A 22,436-nucleotide genomic window follows, 5' to 3' on the forward strand; every position below is an offset into this window, starting at 1 on the left:
TTTCCGTTGGTGCTGCTTATTTCTGTTGGGAGTGTTCCTTGTCTGAGGGCATGCACTAAGCAGGTGGCCTGTTTTGAGGCATCCCCAACATCGGAACGCTGTGTTCTCATAATCCAAGGGTTGTTTCCACTGTGTATTGTTGAAGTTTAGAATAATACTTTCTGGCAGTCCTTGGCTGACGTCTGCTTCGATACATATTCTGGCGAATTCCCTTTATGAGTCTCTCCTTATCCGTCTTTATAAATTTACCCAAGGTATTCCCGATAGCTATTAATACCTGGTGGTGCCAGAAATGTATTGGGAGATTATGCAACCTAACCCATACTGGCATCTTTGATACCACCATTGTGTTGGCATCAAATTCCGGGAACCAGGGGGTGATAAAGAGTCCAGCACTGCCCTAGAACCATGGTCCCTCGTTGAGGATGACATCCATTTCCTCTTTTATATTGAATCTTACTATGAAAAACCCCTTGGGGCATAGATAGATTTCGCACTGTGTTGTCCAGAATGTATGTATCCATTGATGTAATACATCAGATCTGGGCCAAAAACCATTAAATCGGCAAATGACTGCATTGGTATGTAGGTCTGCATATATGGTTTTTAACTCGGGTATGTCGATGGTAAGAGTTGGGTTCTCAGGTTTTTGTTCTACTATGTAAGGCCCCGGAAGTTCAATGGCTGCTGTGGGATTGATTTGTGCTTTCACTTTTCCTTTGACTGCATCCTTGAATGTGCCAGTGTTCTTTGTGTTCTGTGATCCGGTTCCAGGACATCCACCCTGCAGACGGAGATTAACGATGATGGTTGAATCTGAAGTAATGTTATAAGCCTATAGAGTATGATGGTCCTGCAGACTATGTCCCATACAAATCAGGTGTTGTTCATGTGCAAGTATACCAAGAAAACCCTGTATTCTATATTTCAGATCCTAGATCCGCGTCTTCCTACTGAGCTGCATGTAGTGATTTCTGCCTCCTATTGATTTGACGAATATTTGTACCTGATCTTCCTCTTTTTCTCCATTAGCAGTTGAAAGCTAGTAGTCTAGGGTATTGTAGATGGTGGAGGCTTCCACGCTGCCCTTAAAGCCTTCAGCAGCCTTTGTGGTGGAGGTGGTTCCTTCAGATCTCTGCATTATCAGAGGAACCCAAATCTCCTGATGCAGGACAGATTTTGCTTGGAAAAACCAAGTCATGAGACTTCCCTTGTGGGCCTCCCAGAACTCTGAATACTGCCTGTTCCGTGTATGCTTTGGATCAGACTGGCATTTGTCAAACATTGTTTCCTGGAGGAGATGCGCATGGGGTAGGTTGTCCTTAGCCTCAGGTTTCCAAGCTCTCGGTAATTCTACCCTTGTTTCTTCTCCCTTTGCGATTTGGGGCTATGAACCAGGACAGAGGGATGACTTAGCGCATGCACGCCTCCAGATCTGGGCTTGGGATGGGCCTTTCAGTTTGTTGTATGCCTGATCTGTCAGATCGAAGGCGGATCTGAAGAGAAAACTCCCTTCCAAAATAGAAAGGATCAACCTGGATCCGTTTAAATGCCATGCGAAGACAACTTTTGCAGACTTGGGTTTTGTAACGGCAATCAACCACTCGCAGGGGAGGGTGATTGTCTCAGGCGTGATAGATCTGAGTTCATACCTTTTCGAGTAGCTTCTTTTTCCGGGTTGAGGATCCCCACGGCCTCTCTTCACCTCACGGTATTCTGCATCGCGCTCTTCCTTCCCTTTGCTGCGCTTCCATCTCAGTGACTCAGAGACGCCAACAGAACACTGGAGGGAACCTAGATGCAGCTCCGCCGAATGAGCTGCTGTTGCTCATTGACTCCCCTTCCACATTGCCGGATTGTAGAACGAGTGCCAATAATAACAATATGTTATTATTATATTATGTTAATTTTTTTTTTATTATATATATAAGAGAGTTGTTATTATTTATATAAGGTTTAGTCTAATCAAAATTCAACAAAGATTTTTAAAACCTTGAGTTTATCTTGGCTGCGTAAGTTTTTTTTCAATTATGGTCTGCGGTCATTGAGTGGCCACTATATCTATGGGCAATAACATGGGAAGATCTCCACCAAAAGCGATCTTCCTAGTGGCTTAATGTGTCGGGCCTAACCCCAAGGGCATCAAGAAGACTTAACCCCATGACCTCCCTATTGATAAGGAACTTAGCAACGAAAACTCAACCAACTAAGCTATCCCTTGGGGCTTGCATTTCATCTATAAATTAAACTAATCCTTTATATAATTATTAATAATCACAAATAGTCAATTTTTAATAATCATCTTTACACTACATTCAATAATTATTAATGTGATTGATAAACATCTAAAATTAAATATTTCAATAAAATTTATTAATTTACTTGTACATATACTTCATATATAATTTTATTAATAATTATTAAATTAATAATTATAATATTTATAATTATTAATTATACTTATTAAATATAAATACAAAAATTCTTTATTTACACCATCATTTTATGAGACAAAACCAGTCGATCTAGTTATTCATGGTGAAGTAACCCTTCCAAATCCCCAAAATATTTATGTAAAATAGATATACACAAACCAGTATATTTACTTTATATAAAAACTTATATATAATATGTACGGAGGTCATTATCGGGGCAACTTCATTGGGCTCTCTACCTTGGAGACTCTCCTATTTGCTCTGGTCGCTCGTGCCTCACACACTTGCGTGAAATCTTGTCTTTTAAAAGTATATATAATTTTACTTATAATTATTTTATATGAAATTATATTAATTTTAATTATTTTATATAAAATTATATTAATTATGTTATATAAAATTATATTAATTATGTTATGTTATAGGGATAATTAATTAAATATAATAATATATTTATTTTTGTTGAATTTAAGTTTTTCTGATTTATATTAAGTTTTTTAAAGATTTTTCGGCGTAAATCACATTTAAATGCATTTGTCAACGCGTTTTGAACCAAGCGAGCTGAAGAACAAGACGCTGGCTGCAAGTTAAATAGCAAAGCAGATCATCCAACGACTATATTTGACCATGCAACGACTATATTGGACCGGGCAACTAGACTTGTTAACGGCTATATTTGAGTGGGAAACGACTAACTGGACTGGACCCAAAGATGGAAATAGGAAAAAAATATAATAAGTTAGTTAGTAAGTTAGTTATATATATTAAATTAATAGGAATTAATTAGTTATCGAAAGGACTTATATTAAATATTTGTTATATTAATTTAAGTTAGTTTTATATTTATTACCATATATAAATAAGGTAATGTATTTAAAAAAGAACTAGTATTAAATTTATATCAATATTTAAAATTATATTAAAATCAAAAAGTTATATAATTAAATATTTAATATTATATTAAAGTTATATAATTAATGATCAAATATGAATCAAAAGGGATAATAGTTAATTGTAAAATAGTTAAATTACAATAATTAATAGAAACTATTAAATTAAATATAAACTAATATTAAATTTATAGAAACTATTAAATTAAATATAAACTAATTTTAAATTTATATAAAAGATATATGATTAAATATTTAATATTATATTGAAGTTATATAATTAAATATTTGGTTAAATAATTTTAAGTTAGTATCATTCTATTATCCATTATGTATTTAATTAATATGAATTAAAAGGATTAATATAATAAAATACCATACCAATTAATAGTTTGTATAACTTACAATAAAAAACTAAATTTAAATTATTAAGTCATCAATTTAAAACTATTTAATAAAATATTAAATTTAAGTCATTAATAATATATAATACTGTAATTCATTAAAAGGATATTTGGCAAAATTTCCCTAAGATTGACTAAACCAATGAGAAAGAAAATAGATTGTTTTAAATTGGCTAGTTAAATAAAAACAATTCTCATCTTAAAAATTATTTCATCAATATCTAGGTAAAGAAAATTTTTATAAGAGGGATATTTATTCCTTGTACAAGCAATTTATTCTTATTATTAATTGAGAAGGAGTGAAAGAGAACAGGCGAACATAAAAATCAATGGGACAATAAAAAGGAAACATCAACGCTCCAGAAAATGAGGGGGAAAAAGAAGGAGGACTTCACCGAGAAGAACACCACAAGGAGCGGGGGCAGCTAGGAAGAGAGGGCCAGGATCCAGCAACTGTTAATTTTCTAGCCATCATCTCTATTGAGATTGCTCGGCCTTTTTTCAATCTCAATGGCTTCCCTAAATTTCCGGTGATGAAACCGCGCAACCTTAGCAACATGGGCCTCCTCAATACAAACATGATGTTTTTTTTTACTATAGTTAATTTTTTTCTTTTTCTTTTAATTTCTAATTTATTTTTTTTCAAATAACACATGTCAATTTCATGTTCAGCTATAAATATTTCCATAAAACATGTATTTTTTAAAATTTTTAATATAATATTTTAGAATAATATTTCTCAAATTGTATAAAGCTTTTAAATTTTTATAAGTTTTTAAAATTATAAAAATAATAATAAAATGAATTTATTTATGAGATAAAAAATAATAAAATATAAATAAATAGATAAAAATAATAAAATTAAAATAAATATATTAAGGTGTGAGGGACCATATTTATTAGTAGTCATCCCCACTCATTAGGGTTTAATTATTTTTTTAATTTTCACTTGTCCAATTTTTTTTGTTACTAAGTTTTTTGTTTTTTTTTTGTTTTTTGTTTTTGTAGAATTGTATGTGTTGGGAAATTTAATTGCTTAAAATGTTACTCATTAAATTATCGGTTGGGGTTTATAGGTTGATGATGTGCCATTAAAATATATGTAAAAATATGTTTAATTGGTTCTAAGTCAAAAGACACTAACACACTCTACTTTAATCACAATTTACAGGAGCTTAATTGAACATGGATTCACGCCTTAAATGCCACACAAATAGAGAACTAAATAGTGATTTAAATCATCATCTCATTCATCAACATTCTTAGGGCATCCGATAGGTTCAATCATTCCTATAACTCACTAATCAAATAAAAATATCACTCAATGCCAAAAATAATCATTCATGCAAAACAAAAATAAATCAATTGAGAGTTACAAGTATGAAACCTGATGTCTTTTGACTTCCTATGGATTCCCTGGGTGGTTAAATCTCCAAAGTAAGGGCCCTCACAACATTCCACATAGATTATATATATATATATATATATATATATATATATATATATATATATATATATATATATATCCCCAAGGGATAGCTCAATTGGTTGAGTTCACGCTGCTAAGTACCCTGCCAATTGGGAGGTCACGAGGTCAAATCTCCTCAACACCTTTGGGGTTAGCTCTGACCAAATAAGCCAACGAGTAGATCCCTTCAGGTGAATCTGCCTAGATTCTTAAATAAATAAAAAACTCCAAGGGATAGCTCAGTTGGTTGAGTTCCTGTTGCTAAGCAGCTCACCTATCGAAAGGTCACGAGGTCAAAGCTCCTTGACCCCCTTGGGGTTAGGCCTTGCTAGTTTGGTCGGCGGCTAGATCCCTTCTGGTTGATCTACCTAGATTTTCTCGTGGATGTAGCGACCACTTAGTGTACGCGAATCACCCCATATATATATATATATATATATATATATATATATATATATATATATATTATTATTATTATTAAATTCTAATGACACTGCGAGTGCATCCCAGATCAGGGGACCCTCCTAATCATTGCAGGAATATAATATGAATTCGCAATCTAATCAGCAATAAGGCACTTGCACTAATTCACAGGATAATTATAGTGTATAGAGCTTTCCTTTTCAAGATCTATCGCTACAATAATCTCCTCATTACAAAAGTTAACCCATCTAGAGTTGTTTATATATATACGAACTTGAATTTCTTTTTCATCCAACTACTTGAGGGAGGAAGCAATGACCGAAACAATCAACAGGGCTCTAGTTCTCGTCTGCAAAATTGAAGGTATAGGCATAGTGTGCAAGACCACCTCAAGTGAGTAGAACGAACTGCGTATTGTGGATCTGGTGAATAAATGGGCGTCAGCAAGAGGATCGAATTTGGGACAATGCTAGAGGGATCTGGAGGCCCTGTTGAAACTGAATATTGGACGAGAAAATCTGGAGATACAGACTCTGATAGGACCACTGTCAATAGAAATAGGCTTTTTCCTATAACAAAGACTGATTGATGTGGGTAAGTTACAAGAGACTGTTTGCTACAACATGAAACTATATCTCCTCCCCCACGTGGTGACCGAACTCTGTACTCTGATAGGACCACTGTTAATAGAAATAGGCTTTTTCCTATAACAAAGACTGATTGATGTGGGTAAGTTATAAGAGACGGTTTGCTACAACATGAAACTAGATCTCCTCCCCCACGCGGTGACCGAACTCTGTAGATCTGAATCGATCCCTCCATAACGGAATCATGGGGTTCACGAAACAAGTATTTAGGCTTGCAAATCTGTATCTAGAACATCAGATCTCAAGAGATATTATAATTGGAGTTGTCAACCTTCCTCCTGCAATAATATTACCCTTTGTATACACGGATCGAGACATGCTTTCAATTTTAGAAGCTTTAATTATTGCAAATCTTCTTTGTATATGCCCAAATCTGTCAGAGAGGTGCACAAATAATAATCATATCACAGATTTGGAAGCAAGTGATTCCTATCAAATCTGTGCAAAGATTTGAGATGACAGATCAGTTGAGATCTTTAAAAGGACGGATCGTGAAGAATGATTCCTAGAACTGCGTGAAGGAGCCCTGATCCAAATATTTATCAGAACATTGAGAGGGTAAACTAACTATATGAGGACCTGGAATGAGACGCGGGTACAAGCTCTTAAGAAAAAGATTCAAAAACAACTAGGTATTCCAGCAAGCTTTCAAAATCTTATTTATGCAGGGAAATCATTGTAGGAGGACATCACGTTGCAGGACTATGGCATTGTTCCCAACTCGGCCATCATCCTCAACATGGGACTTCTTGGAGGGTGCTCTGGATCTAGCTCAAAAGGAACAACTTCATTCTAGGATGTAGTCAAAGGGAAGCGAAGCCCCAAAAAAATCCATAGCAACCCCGCAATCTACTTCGGCCCTATATCATGGCACAGATATCCCTAGTGCCAGCTTTGATAGTCAACTTGCTGAGGTAAATGAGCTTTATGTAGATTTCTATACAATAGCAGTTATATGTAGATTTAATGGATTCTGGCCCTAATTGGAGGCTCTTCATCAATGGATTTTCTCTACTTGGATAGCACGTTGCAATATCCATCTATGTTCTAAGGGTTTTTTTATTATAAAGTTTGATGCAGTAAAAGATAAGGATTGTGTATTAAATGAGGAGCCATGGTTTTGGGGTAATGTGGGGCTCTTCATGATACCTTGGTTTCCAGGTTTTGACGCAAAGACCATGGTGGTATCCAAAATGCTCGTATGGGTCAGGATACATAATCTACCATTGCATTTTTTTCACCACAAAGTATTAGAAGGAATTGGGAATTCTTTGGGGAAATTCTTAAAGGTGGATGTAGATCGACTCTCAAAAGGCATTTTCACGTTTGCCAGAATCTGTGTTGAAGTAGACCTTAGAAAAGGTTTACATGATGGCATTTTGTTCTTTCACAATAATATGCGGTGGTCACAGCCCCGATTATGAGAATACGACATTCGTTGTTGTACATGTTTTGAAACATTCCATCTTCAAAGTCCATGTCCACAAGTTAAAAAAGACCACAAAAGAAAAAAAGAGACAACCTCAAAAGCCAAAAGGTTGGAAATTTTCAGAAACCTAGGAAGCAGAAGCAAAAGATGCAGACACCCTAGAAAACACCACAAACATCAATGATTAGAAAGCCGAGGACATCTCGCAGAGGGACGAGGTCAAGCATAATTCTTCTTTAGTTCCAATGTCTTATGGTCCACAGCAATAGAGTGAGATGATTACATCTGAAAAAGAAGTCAGTGGTACCAAACGAATCCATGCATCAGAAAGTTCACATTCTGATAAAGAAATCCCACTAAATGTAAAAGAGAATCAAATGACTATTGTATCATCCACACCCAATTCTAGTGGTTGGCGAAAAGTGGAAAAAAAGAAAGGTAGAAAAAAATATATTAGTGTTAACTCTTTGATGAGTTTATATTGATCCTGGAATCCAGAATCTGGTTTTTAAGCATATTCTTTTTAGCATCTACAATATGTAATTTTGTTCATTATGAACAAAATTGCAGTTTTTCCTCGGGTATATATATATATCTAACAATTTGGATCAAGAGACCTAAACCCGATGATCTTTGCCCATTCATTACCAAGATAACCCAACATTACAACCATAGTAATGATTTGTGAAAAAATAAAATTGTTCTCGTAACCATCCAATAATATGTTACATTGGAATTGCATTCCTAAGATAGGAAGATTTTTTTTCTTAACAAAATTAGATCTTATCCAAGTAGTTGAATTAGTTATTGAGCATGGAAACCAAAATTGGTGATAATTGTGTTTAACTGTGTTAATTCAAACAAGGAAAATAAACTAAAAGCGCATACTTATTTCACGAGGAAATGTTATTAATTAGAGGCAATCACCTTATATAACTCGTTACTGCAAAGGCCATGACACTAATAGAAATGGTAACAAAGTATAAGAGAAAGGGAAGATAAAATGGGAAATGATAAGCAAAAAGGGTGTATAATGTATGCCCAAAAAAATAAAAAATCGGTCAAAGTCAAGACTCATTATCTCCCCCACACCCATACTATTACACGTCCTCGTGCATTGTACCCTCCACAACCTGGAGCAGAAGTTCAAGCTTTATTGAACCTTTCTTCTATATTTCTTGGAAAAGCTTTAACTTCAACATTTGCAGTGATTTACCACGCGACGTAATTTCACATAATATTACTTAAACCCTCTTGGCTAGAAATAAGTTTTGGTTTGTTGCCTTATCCCTGGCTTTTCTAAGTCCTCTCGATTGTATCCTCTTTTGCTTTGGTAAATGTTTAAAAAAGATGATAATTACATTTGTGATTAGTCATTAGTGATGGAGCATGTTCAACATCCATTTCAAAAGAACGAGGTAATAAGATTTTTACCATTTTTTTTTCAACTATATTTATGAGACTACCATCATCTTCCCATAACCTTTTAACCATACAAAGCCTTTCGAAATATTTAACGATTTATTTTATGTCATCATGCACATACTACTAACATTGGGAGACTACCATCATCTTCCATAACCTTTTAACTATATAAAGCCTTTTGAAATATTTAACAATTTGTATTATGTCGTCATACACATACTATGACACTTGACACTTAAAGCCTTTTAAATATTTAACAATTTGTGTTATGCCATCATGGACATATTGCTAACATATGACATATGATGTAGCACCTTGAGTTAGGTTTCACTCGAGGGTAGTGCTTCATGCCCTCTAACCTTACCATGTCATTCCATAATCAATACCTAAATTTCACTATATTAATATTAGTATGACCCTTAACTTTGAGTTAACTTAATAGTTATTAAATTATTAATTATAATATTTGTTTTTATTTAATATTATATTAATTATACTTATTAAATATAAATATGATTTTATTTATTTATTACATTTTTATACTATTAATTCTATGAGTTTATTTTACTGAAGAAAAAATAGAGCTCAAATTTACATGGAGGTCGGGGAAATCCTCCAATAACTAGATAGAGGCACTAGCACAATGACAAGGATTAAAACTAGCTCTCGCAAGAGGTATTCGTCAAATATCTATAATGGGTGATTTGATGCTACTCATTCAAAATTTTTGCAAAGTTAGAAATTACAGAGATGAAGGTTTGTTGCCCATGGATGCATGGATTAGAAGTCAAATTCAAAAATTTGATTCTATATCTTTTTTTCATATAAAAAGAGAGAATAATAAAATTGCATATGAGCAAGCCAATAATGGCACCCGTCTTGAGCAAAGTGTTCTTCTCTTGGATCAATGAGAACCCTCATTTCATTATATACCATGAAGCTCAAATGGAAGAATAATCTAGAGGTAGTGAATAATTTAATTAGAAAGGCAATATGGAGCGAACAAACCCCGAGATTTTTCATGATGACAATTATTAATATAGTTAAGTATTTAATGACAATTATGAAGCGACAATCATCAATCTCAACAATAGATTCACATTGTCTCTCCAAGTGGTTATCGGAGATGGTTTTTGTCACTCTCAAGGACTGAAGATGTCATTCGACATGCGAACCCACCTTGGGATATATCATATCCCAGGTCAGTACTACATTCCCTTTCTTGTGGATTAAATGTGGGATGTATGATCATTGGGTGAAAGATAGGTTGTAGGACACTAACAATATCAATAGGAAAATGTCGTTCATAGACAATCAATGTAATTCAATGCAGATGGGGATTGGAATTGGGAGCACCCAAGGCTATAAATGGTGAGTGATGAAGTTGGAGCTACTCAAAATATCAGTGAATTTATGTCCTTTGTTAAGTATGACCTCTCAATTTGAAATAGGTGGTGATAGTTCTTGGTTAGTTCAGGTTGTGGTCTCGCTGGAGGATAAATTGGCCAAAATAGACAGAGATGGGGAGCAAAAATTGGAGGAAGCATGTTCACACTTCTCATTGTTCATGTGGGAGATTGAGGCTCTGAGAGAGGATGTGAATAGACTCGGATTAACAGTGGTCAATTTCGCCATGAAGGTTGATACTCTAAGTTCAAAGGTAGAAGGGATAAAGGTGACAGTTTAGGCCGCAATAATAGGAGTTCTCAAGGAGGTCTTTAGACTTCAAGACCCACTCTCCAGTGGAGAAGAACCATCTGGGGAGCCTAAAGAGCAGTCGAACCCAAAGCTCACAATGCAAGCAGTAGAAGAAAATGGCAGTGCACCAACAATGAGCGGGTACCCAAGAATGTAGTCTTTTTTTTTAAATCTTTTTTATAAATGTTATGTAAAACAATATTATATCATGGCCTATTTTGGAGATTGTATGGGATAAATATTGTTAGGGACATATTGAATAGTTCTGCATATAACAAATGATAATCAATCAATGAATGTAAGGGTATTGGGTCGTTTACTAGATTGATTAATACAAGCTACCCATCTCTTAAAAAAAAAATTATTATGATATTATTTTTATCATAACAATAATATTATAATAATATTACTATAATTTAATAATAATAATAATAATAATGATTATTATTATTATTAAAATATAGTTAGTATTTTTATACACTATATAAATAATATAGTGAATATTATATATAGAAAGTTATATTAATATATCACTAAATGTATGTTAGTTAATAAAATAATTATTAACAATAACAATATGTTATTATTATATTATTTTAATTTTTTTTATATTTTTAAATACAATTGGTTATATATATATATATATTAAAAAAAATTGTTATTATTTATATAAGGTTTAGTTTAATTTATATATGAAATGATATTTTTCATAACACTTTGTGGTTAATTTTAATCAAAATTCAACAAAGATTTTTAAAAATATGAATTTATCTTGGCTAAAAGTATATTGCCGAATTCTAGTAAAAAGGTCATTTCGTCAATAAGTTTTTTTCAATTGTGGTCTGCGGTCATTGAGTGGCCGCTATATCTATGGGCAATAATATGGGTAGATCCACCCAAAGGGATCTTCCCGCCGGCCTAATGTGTTGGGCCTAACCTCGAGGGCATTGAGGAGTGGTCGCTATATCTATGGGCAATAATATGGGCAGATCCACCCAAAGGGATCTTCCTGCCGACCTAATGTGTCGAGCCTAACCCCAAAGGCGTCAAGGAGACTTGACCCCATGACCTTCCTATTGGCAAGGTACTTGGGAACAAAAACTCAACCAACTAAGCTATCCCTTGGGGCTTTCATTTCATCTATAAATTAAACTAAGCTTTTATATAGTTATTAATAATTACAAATAGTAAATCTTTAATAATCACTTTTATACTACATTTAATAATTATTAATATAGTTAATAAACATTTAAGATTAAATATTTCAATCACGTTTATTAATATAATTATATATATGTTTCATATACACTTATTAAAATATATCAAACACATTAATAAAAAATAATTTTATTGATAATTATAACATTTATTTTTTTTAATGATTATTAATATTATATTAATTATACTTATTAAATATAATTACAAAAAATCTTTATTTACAACATCCTCTTGTGAGACCAAACCAGTCGATCTATTTATTCATGGTGAAGTAACTCTTCCAAATCCCCAAGATATTTATGTAAAATAGATATAAACAAACCAGTGTATTATCGGGGCAACTTCAATGGGCTCTCTACCTTGGAGACTCTCCTATTTGCTCTTGTCGCTCGTGCCTCACCCATTTGCGGGAAATCCTGCCTTAAGATATTTTTAAAAGTATATATAGTTTTACCTTTAATTATTTTATATGAAATTATATTAATTTTAATTATTTTACATTATATTATGTTAGAGGGATAATTAATTAAACATAATAATATTTTTATTTATTTTTATTTTTTTTGTAAGCTGCGGTGTTGCTCTTCTTTTTCTATTACTTTAAATAAAAAACAAAACATTATGTATATGGTTGACTTCAACTCGCCCTCTTGGGGAAACCGAGTTTTTCAGCCACCTAAAGTTCTTAATAGCCGACCAAAAATAGAAGTTCCAGAGTCTGATTATCCATGCTAAATAAACTAAACAGTCTTGCAGATTTCTAATTCTACTTGTATGCATATATCGATTTTCCTCTTCTAATACTTGAAGCAAACTAAAATTATCTATACTATGCAGCTTCATCAAAATTAATACATATCTATACTCAAACAGCTTCTGCCGCTGGTCGCTGGTTTGTCTCCCTGTTTGCACCCTGTTGTCCTTCCCTTATCATTTGCTGAATCTCCTCAAGCTTCTTTTCTTGCATCTCCAATGTAATATGGATAATCCTCAGCTCCCTCCTTAGGTTGGGGACTCCTTGCGCCAGTTCTGCCATCTCTGTTGCAGCTTGTTCCAAGGCTTTAGCGAACAATCTCTTCATCACCCAGTAGATATGTAGGGACTGCTTAAATAGAGACATTCTACCTCTAGTATTGCCAGGGTCATGGAGTAAAAACTCCCAATCTTCCATCTCTGAGTCAGACTGAGCCTGAAGCGCATCTTCTTCCATATTCTGGATAATTCTCCTGATTCTTGGGTTAGTGTTCTGATTGTACGCCCTTTCTGCTTGTTGAATTTTCTTATCTAACGATCGACTTGTTCTTTTGCCAGGTCTCCCTCTCTGCCCCTGTCTTCCTCCCCTTTCTCCTCTGTATCTGTTCGGTCCTCTGCCTCTCCTGCTACCCGGTTCCAACCTGCTACCCGCGCCTCTTCTTCCCCTCTGTCTGCCGCGTTGCCTTACCTTTCCCTCCCGCTGTCCTTGCTGCTCGTCACTGGTTTGCTGGGTATCCCAGCCTCCTACAGTTCCACCTCGTTCCTTACCTTGCCTGCCTTGTTCTTGCAGGTCCTCCTCATCCTCAGAGTCGTCATATATTTCATATATCTCTTCCACTGTTTCTTCCTTCGCTAACGCCTTGCCCTTTCTGTCCCTGTCTTTGCGCTCCGTGGCCTCCAGTTCCTCTACAGCCCTTGCTCTCTTCCTGGTTTCCATAGCGTCCTCAGTGAGGTTTCGGCACAAATTCTCTCTGTAGCGGATCTCCACCACCTTTCCTCCCCTCGCTCTCTGAATTCCTAACAAGTTTCCTCGTCGTCGATCCTTTCGCTGCCGCCCGTTTATAATCTTCCTTGCTCTGATCTGCCTACCTGTCAGCTTGGCCTTCCACTGCCACCTGTTACTTTGCCTGCTGCCTTTCCTATCAATTATCTTTCTACCCTCATTTCCATTTATGGATTCTGACATACCGTTTTTTCCTCCTCTCCAATCACTTGAGTTAATTATCTTGTTGTGGGGTGGTTGTTTCTTACCTATCGTCGCACACTTCTGCTGTACTGTAGCTTGCTTGCCCATTATACCATTCCCCCGCCTTCACTGACACTCATTTAATTTCTGGGATTGTCGATCCATCTCACCTGTCCGTCGCACGGATGTTATGATTCTCATTTGTTTCTTGCCCACGATTATCATTTGTTGCTTGCTCATGGTCATAATTAATGATACTGGCCAGGTCCTCCCATTCTCTGTTGGTTCGCAACATTCTCCACTGATTGTCTATTTTGCTGTTTCAACCCTTGCAACCCCAATTCGCAAGGAAGTCTGCCGCTCAGTTTCCATTCCTTTTCACATGGTTAAAGATTTTATAATCTATCCCTTTTAGTAGGTCCGCCATTTCTTGAACAATCCCTGCCATTCTCCAACTGTTGGTGATCTGCTCCCAGTTCTTCCCGTTGTTAAGTTTCTTCAGAATTTCAATTGCTATCTGAGAATCTCCTTCTATTTCCAGGTTTTTATAGCTATTTCTAATCGCAATTCTCAAGCCTTGGTGAATCGCCCATAATTCGGCCTCATTGTTTGTCATCTCCCCTCCCCACTCTGCATAGATCCATCTAGTGTTTCTCTAGCTATCAAGGAAGATACCTCCGAATCCGGCATTACCTGGGTTCCCCTTCGAAGCCCCATCAAAGTTTAACTTCATAAAATTATCTCTGGGATATGCAAAATTGTTAGAGCTTTGAGCTCTCGTACTATTTCTGCTGATTTTTTTGGTATGCACCATTTCATATTTCAAATTTAGTTTCTTTAAAATTTTCTCCTCACTCTGATCTGCTTTCCAATCCTCTGCATCCCATTTTTCCACCAGAATTGCTCTAGTTAGGTTCACTACTCTTTTCCATATTATTTCCGAATCTTTAGATTTGTCTTGGAATACTCTGCAGTTCCTTTCTTTCCAAACCATCCAAATCACGAAACCCGCAATGAGATCCCAGGTCTTTCGGACTACTTTACATTGGAATTTTTCCTTCTGCCAATGAAAAATCACTTCATTTATGTCTCTTGGGGTCCTCTCAAGTTTCTGGAATAGTTTTCCCGTTTCAATCCATAGCTTCCTGGTATATACACATTTGATTAAAAGGTGATCTTGTGTTTCAGCTTCACTATTGCACAGGTAACATTTTGAAGGCCCACTGAAACCTTTCTTTTGGAGTTTGTCCCACGTCAGGATCTTACCCTTAGCTACTAGCCATGCAAATAAGGTAATTTTCGGCCACCAATTGTTACCCCAGATGACCTTCCAGTCTTGGTTTTCTTCGTTGGTCGCCTGTTGGTCTGCCAGATAGTATGCCTCCTTAACGGTGAAGGATCCTTTCATTGAATTCCCCCATCTGAGAATATCCCTACCCGTTCTAGCTTTTATTTTCCTGGAATCCACCTCTTCCATGAATGCTTCCTGTTGTTCTTGATCTATCTCGATATCCCATTCCTCTGGTCTTATCCATTTCCGCCAAATTCCATCCAATTCGTCTTCTTTCCAGTAATCTTTGACATATCTACGGTTATCCCCTATTTTTTCCTGTATGTTTTGGATTTTTTGAATTCTGCTCATTTTCCCTCTTTGTTGCCATTTCTCATCCCAGAATTTGGCTTCTCCTCCTCCTCGTATTTCCCAGAAGGCATTCTTTTCTACTATATCTCGGTTTTGTCGAGCTAGATCCCAGATTGCCGAGCCTTTCGGGGTTTCCTGCAACCGGTAAATACCCTCCGTAGTGTCTGGCATATTGTACTTGTGTCTCCATAGTGCTTTCCATAGGTCATTGCCCCCTCTTAGCCATCGCCACCAAAGTTTTGCTCCAAGCACCTTGTTGAGTTTATCAGGATCGCGCAGACCCAAGCCTCCTTCCTCCTTTCGTTTCGTCAGGTGTTTCCATGATACTAAGGCCCACTTCTTCTGTTGAGTCGATCCTCCCCAAATGAATTTCCTCATAATTTCTCTGATCTTGGTGCAGACTCCTTGTGGTACAGCCATAATCGATAGTGGATATATGGGAATTGCTTGCAGCACTGATTTCACTAATACAATCCTTCCAGCAATATTTAAAGTTCTGAAGGCCCAGTTAGCCACTCTATTTTTTAATTTCTCTAAGACTCCTTGCCAATTTTTCTGTCTTTTAGAGTTGAAATCCAGTAAGTTTCCCAAGTATTTAGTTGGGAGTTCTCCTTGCTTAAATCCCAGCATCCTGGTCAAATGGATTTTGACTGACTCCATGGTATTGAATATAAAGGTGCATGACTTTTCCTTATTGATCTCCAACCCAGATGCTTCCGCAAATAAATCCAGAACCTTCTTCAGATTTCTCACTTCTTTTACGGTTGGCTCCCCAAATAACATGATATCATCTACGAATTGCTGATGGGTTATAGGCAATTCATTACCCCATAGTCTTAGCCCTTTGATTTTATTTGCTGCTCTTTCTTTTTTAAGATATCTGCCCAGACCCTCTGCTGCTAATATAAATAAGAAAGGGGATAAAGGATCACCTTGTCTTATTCCTCTAGATGCCTTAAAGGTTTTCGAGGGAGTTCCATTGACTAATATTGAAAAATTTGGAGTTGATATGAGACTGTGAACCCACTTTATCCACCTAGTACCAAAACCGAAACTTTCCAAGATTTCTTCCAAGTATTGCCAGTTGATTCTATCATAAGCTTTCGATAAGTCTAGTTTAATCATCATTCCTTTCTGCTTCTTCGCCTTCATCGAATGAATTACTTCTTGTGTAACCACTAAACCTGCTAGAATTTGTCTACCTTCTACAAAACCAGTTTGTTCAGGGGATATTAATCTATCTAGCAGGGGTTTCAGTCTTTTGGCCATCAGCGCTGTAATTATTTTGTAGATAACATTACATAGGGCAATGGGTCTAAATCCCTTAGCATCCTCTGAATTGTCATTTTTTGGAATCAAGGTGAAAAAAGTAGAGTTAATGGCTGGCCATACCTTTTGATTCATACGGGATTCTTCTACCAGGTCCAGAATCTCCCTTCCCAAAAAGTGCCAACCCGCTTGATAGAAATCAACCGTAAAGCCGTCCGGTCCTGGCGTTGTACCCTTCTTCATGCTCATCACTACTTCCTCCACCTCTTCGAAACTAGCTGCTCTCATTAGGGCTCTATTCTGGTCTTCAGTTACTATCCGGGGATAATAATATTTTTATTTTTATTTTTATTATAGTTAATTATTTTTTATTTCTATTTTTTAATTTAATTTAATTTTTTTTTAAATAACACCTGTCAATTTCATATTGAGTCAAATTATCTTTATTTTTTTAATTTTTAATATAATATTTTAGAATAATATTTCTTATAAAGCTTTTAAATTTTTATAAAATTTTAAAATTATAAAAATAATAATAAAATATATTTATTTATTTATAACATAAAAAATATATTAATGTGTCATGCACCACTTTGATTTTAATAAAAGTTAATCATTATCATTACAAAATATAAATAGTAAAAAAATATATAAAAAAAAATTTAATAAATATATTATTATTATAAATAGTAAAATAATATTAATATATATATATATGAGAGAAGAATTATGTGAGGGAAATCATTTTTTTAACTATCCTCAAAATTGATCGTTATTTAAGGCATAGGGAAAAAACTTCATATTATTTAATGCTTTTAAACATTTCTCAAACTTATATATCCATTATCATGTTATTTAAACCTTTAAGAATTTTCTTTAATTGAAAAAAAAATATCATTTCTAGAAAAATGAAACAACAGTATAAATTCATTTTTATGAAATTCTGTCGTTTTCCAATTTTCAATGCATTGATATGGGTCACTGACTGAAATGTCACTTGCACTTGTCATCGTCAACTATTTTTAAAGTTTATCTGTCATCGTTAACTACTTTTAAAGCTTTTCTGAAGATTTACAAGGATTCCACTCAGATCTCCTTTAAAATTTAATAATATTTTGTAATGTAACATCACGCGGATCGTTCAAGAATACGTTTGTTTTACTTTACTTTTTAAATCCCACTTCGTGGTCGTCGCTGTCGCTGTTGTTGCATGATATGATCCCACTTCTTAGTCATGACGAGGTCGCAGCAGCTTCCCTTCAACGAATGTTAGGGCAAGAGGAGTTTCCTGCACGCAATGTTTAGAGGCGTTGTGAAGATGGCAGCGGTGGAAGAGTACTCGGCTTCAGGAGGGTGGTATGAATTACCAAAGTATGTCAGGGAACAGAGGTTGGCGTTGCTCCCAGTTGATTGCCTATGTAGATCTCGCAGCGTTTGCAAGGAGTGGAACACCCTGTTCTCATCCACTAAATTCATAAACACTAGATGGGCTCAACTGCCTCCAAATAAAAAGCCATGGTTGTTTCTGTGCACACTCAATTCCCAAATCGATGGTTATTCGATTGAATCTTCTGCATATTGTTTCTTCACACGGACATGGAAAACCTGCATCTCCCTCTCCTGTCCTTTCACAGGGAGGCGAAAAGGTGGAGCTTATTATTCTGGATCAGCCCAAGGGTTGTTCTTGCCGGATATCCCTGATGGCAAACATGTTGTTTGCAATCCTCACACTGGAAAATTCTTGAAACTTCACCCAATGTCATCAATAAATTAAAATCCTTATGACCAAAGGCATTGTGGCCAAAATCCTTATGACCAAAGGCATTGTGGCCTGGAATGTGGACAATCAAGAAACCTACAAAGTGGTGGTTGTGGGCTTGTCCTGCTAGAGTAATGTGCGCATAGTGGAAATCTATGACTCATTTCAGAAGTCTTGAGTAATCGTCGGACACTTCACGGAAAATTTGGACGATTTTGGACTATCACTGGGATTGTTTTCTCCATTGTTTTTTCTATTACACAACACTCAATTGCGTGGCCGGTATGGGCGTTTTGGGTTTCAGTATTGGAGAAGGTACTTCCAATTTCACAGCGTTGCCATAGTTAGGTAATGGCGACACCATGTGGTCTAAGCTGCTCACCTGCGGATCGTGGATTCTACTGGCTGGTGGCACAGGCCAAAGGAGGGGCTCCTCTGTGTACACTGTGAGGCCCCAATGAATGATTTGTGGGTGCATTTGTGCCCATTCATTGATAGAGCCAAAATTATGGTCGAGTCTTTAACAACTTCAGTTGAAGGGTGAGCTCTCTGCGGAGTTGGCTGAGCTCTCTACGGAGTTGGCTCTACATGAAGCTAAGTTGAGTTTGAAGGTGGTGCTTTGGTAGTAGGTGACTTTTATTGCTGATTATGTGTTGATTGGATCCTTTTGTTTCCTTAGGATCTTGTTAACCATAGTTTTTTTCTTGGAACCTCACTCCTTGTAAGGTCCTTGCAAAAAAGAGAAAGCATTCTGAAGATAACCGTGTTGTTGACAAAGTCTTGCAACAATGTTTTCATAATTCACTAGTTGTGAATAAACCCTACCTCTTCATTTGAGAAGGATTTTATTAAGCAATCCTTTATTGAGATCCACTTTGACACATATGAAAACAAATATGATAATTTCTTTGCCATTCGGTTATTGTTAGACTTTAAGCTTTTGTGGTTGTTTTTTTGGTGTAGTATGATCTGGATTACCCACAGTATTATATTCATCATGTCGACGTTTCGAACCCCAAAGGGGGTCCATCATTAGGACCAAAAATGGTAGATTATGAATGATTGTTTTTTGAGAGAAGAATCCTTCGACCAACGTATATGTAAACCTAATTAATCCTAAATAGTGAATGTTTCAGAAATTGTAGGTTGGTAGTTCTTCTTTCAATTTTTATCCTTGAGATTTTGAGAAGACAGATCTCATTCCATGTATCCCTTCCGTACAGGGAGTAATGTTAGACTTCAAGCTTCTATGGTTGTTTTTTGGTGTAGATCCAAATTATCCATAGTATTATATTCAACATGTCGACGTTTCGAACCCCAAAGGGGGTCCATCATCAGGGCCAAAAATGGTAGATTATGAATGATTGTTCTTTGAGAGAAGAATCCTCCAACAAGCGTATATATAAACCTAATTAATCCTAAATAGTGAATGTTTCAGAAATTGTAGGTCGGTAGTTCTTCTTTCAATTTTTATCCTTGAGATTTCGAGAAGACACATCTCATTCCATGTATCCCCTCCATACAGGGAAGTAATGCTAGACTTTAACCTTCCGTGGTTGTTTTTTGATGTAGCTATAATATTGCCAGAAGATTTGTATGTTATTGCATGGATGTATGTGTCATTTTACTCGCTACTAATAATGGAATATGATGTGATTAAGAATTTTTTGTAGTTTAATATATTTAAAAATATATTAATAACAAAATAATATTTTAATATCAATCTCATTATCAAGTAAAAATATTCTTATTTCATAAATAAGTACCTTTTACATGAATATAAATGCAATGTATAATTTTTTAGTGTTTAAAATAAATAAATAAATAAATATAAATAAATAAAGAAATAAATAAATAGATAAATAAATATATATATATATATATAACACATTTCTATATATATATATAACACATTTCTATATAGGTGCCAGAGAAAATTCGTATACTTGAAACATTTCAATAGTATGTGTATAAGAGAGATTTCTCTTTTATTTCTCTTTAATTTAACATCTGGCACCTATATAGAAATGTGTTATATATATATATATATAATTTGAGTTACAATCTTTTTCACGAAATTTCATTCTAAAATTTATGATAAATCTAAAATTAAAATAGATATTTTTTTAATTTATGGTAATTTCAAAATTAAAATAAATCTACATTAATTAATAATAATATAGCAACTCTATTTTTAATATAATATCATAATTTATTTAATTTTTAAAATAATTTATTTAATTATATTAAATATTTTTATAATAGAATAATATTTTTTAATTTTATTTTTATAATTTATATAAATAATTAAGAAAAAACAAATTTAAAAAATAGCATAAAAAATTCTAATAGTGTGATATAATTTTCACTTCTATCTTAAACAAGGGAACCACTATCGTAGTGGTAGTCCCTGCTGGGGTTGAGAACCTGGGGCCGCTTGTTTTGCATTGTTTCTTGCACTGGAATAGTATATCTGGCAAAAGCCTCATTCAAAATCCTTTGCTTCTACTGGCTAAGGGATTGAACGACTGCAAAAAATCCCTGCTTCCGGTTCAGATTTGGCATCTGATTGGTTTGCTCAAGGAGAATGATCTGTAAACTATTGGATTCCCTAGTAAAGCGTCAGATGACTATTGAAACCAAGTCCACACAATAGCCAATGGAATGGAAATTACATGGTAGTCTCGCATTAACTGTCCTCACCTCATTTCATTAAACAAAAATAAAGTTATGTCCACATATCAGTTTCATTAATGATGATTAAAATTGTTCTCCTTTTTTTAATTAAAGTATGCTTAAAGGTCATGATCATTTATATTATTATTTCTTATAAGTATCATTTTTCAAAAAATTCAAACATGTCAGAGTGTTATAGTTTTCAAAATTGTATTATGTATACATTAAGAAGTTCGCAAGAGATTTTAAATAATAACTACAATCAAGCAGAAGCTCACGTTAAAATTGCCTATTTAAAACATTTAATGGGAAATGAACGATGGATAGGTACTTCACGGTTCACCTAATCCAAGAATCATGATGAAACCATGATTTTCTGACTCGTTTATGCACATCAACAACTACCGAAGTGCCAAGAAAATTGTTGTTTACACGAAGAAAATAAATGTAAACAATACAACATTGTAGTAGGACTGTTTCCGGAAAGCAAAATAAACATAAAATTAGAAAAAAAGAAAAAGGAAAAGAACGTGTAGGATAGGCACGCAAGGCTTGCATGTATCCCACGTGCCCCACCCCCACTTAGCCAAGAATCTAACCCAGGCCAGTCGTTCATTCCCATGGAGTGCATCATATAGCTTTTGGGCCTGGATTGATTTTGTACTGGAAAAAGACTGGTGCACGTCTCAGGCACATCAACAAATCTCTGGCACATCAACAAGGAGTGACACTCCCTCGTTTTTTATTTGAGTTTGTCTAAAATTCTACGTGGCCCCATTTTGCCATGCAAGGTGCCATATGTGTGACCCTTCTGCATGTATGGCACATGTTTCTGGCAGCAGATTTTGTTTGAGGTGCAGGAGCAACATTAGCAAAGATGGATAGACCACAAGCATGCATTTATTAACCTAATCCATGTGTAACTCCTCTGAAGTCACGAAGGTCTTTGAAAGACCGCAGTTGTACCCTCTATATCTAAATCAGAAATATCTGCGAAAACTGGTTCTGAAGAAGCTGAAACGGAAATTGAAAAATCAGGTTTCGTTTGAATCAATTACAACCCTCTTGCTACTGCTTGGGGGATTTCATGTTGTATTTCATTCTCTAACAGACA

The 22,436-nt window shown here is 35.1% G+C and overlaps 1 pseudogene; it reads left to right on the top strand.

The window, feature by feature from the left end:
- Positions 1 to 18,173: 18,173 nt before the first annotated feature.
- On the top strand, positions 18,174 to 19,107 carry LOC149165566 (uncharacterized; annotated as a pseudogene).
- Positions 19,108 to 22,436: the final 3,329 nt, after the last annotated feature.

This window comes from Pinus tabuliformis, chromosome 5_1 (genome assembly GCF_031772625.1).
Source record: "Pinus tabuliformis cultivar Carrire ecotype Pingquan chromosome 5_1, CPIR1, whole genome shotgun sequence".
In the NCBI taxonomy this organism is placed as follows: domain Eukaryota; kingdom Viridiplantae; phylum Streptophyta; class Pinopsida; order Pinales; family Pinaceae; genus Pinus; species Pinus tabuliformis.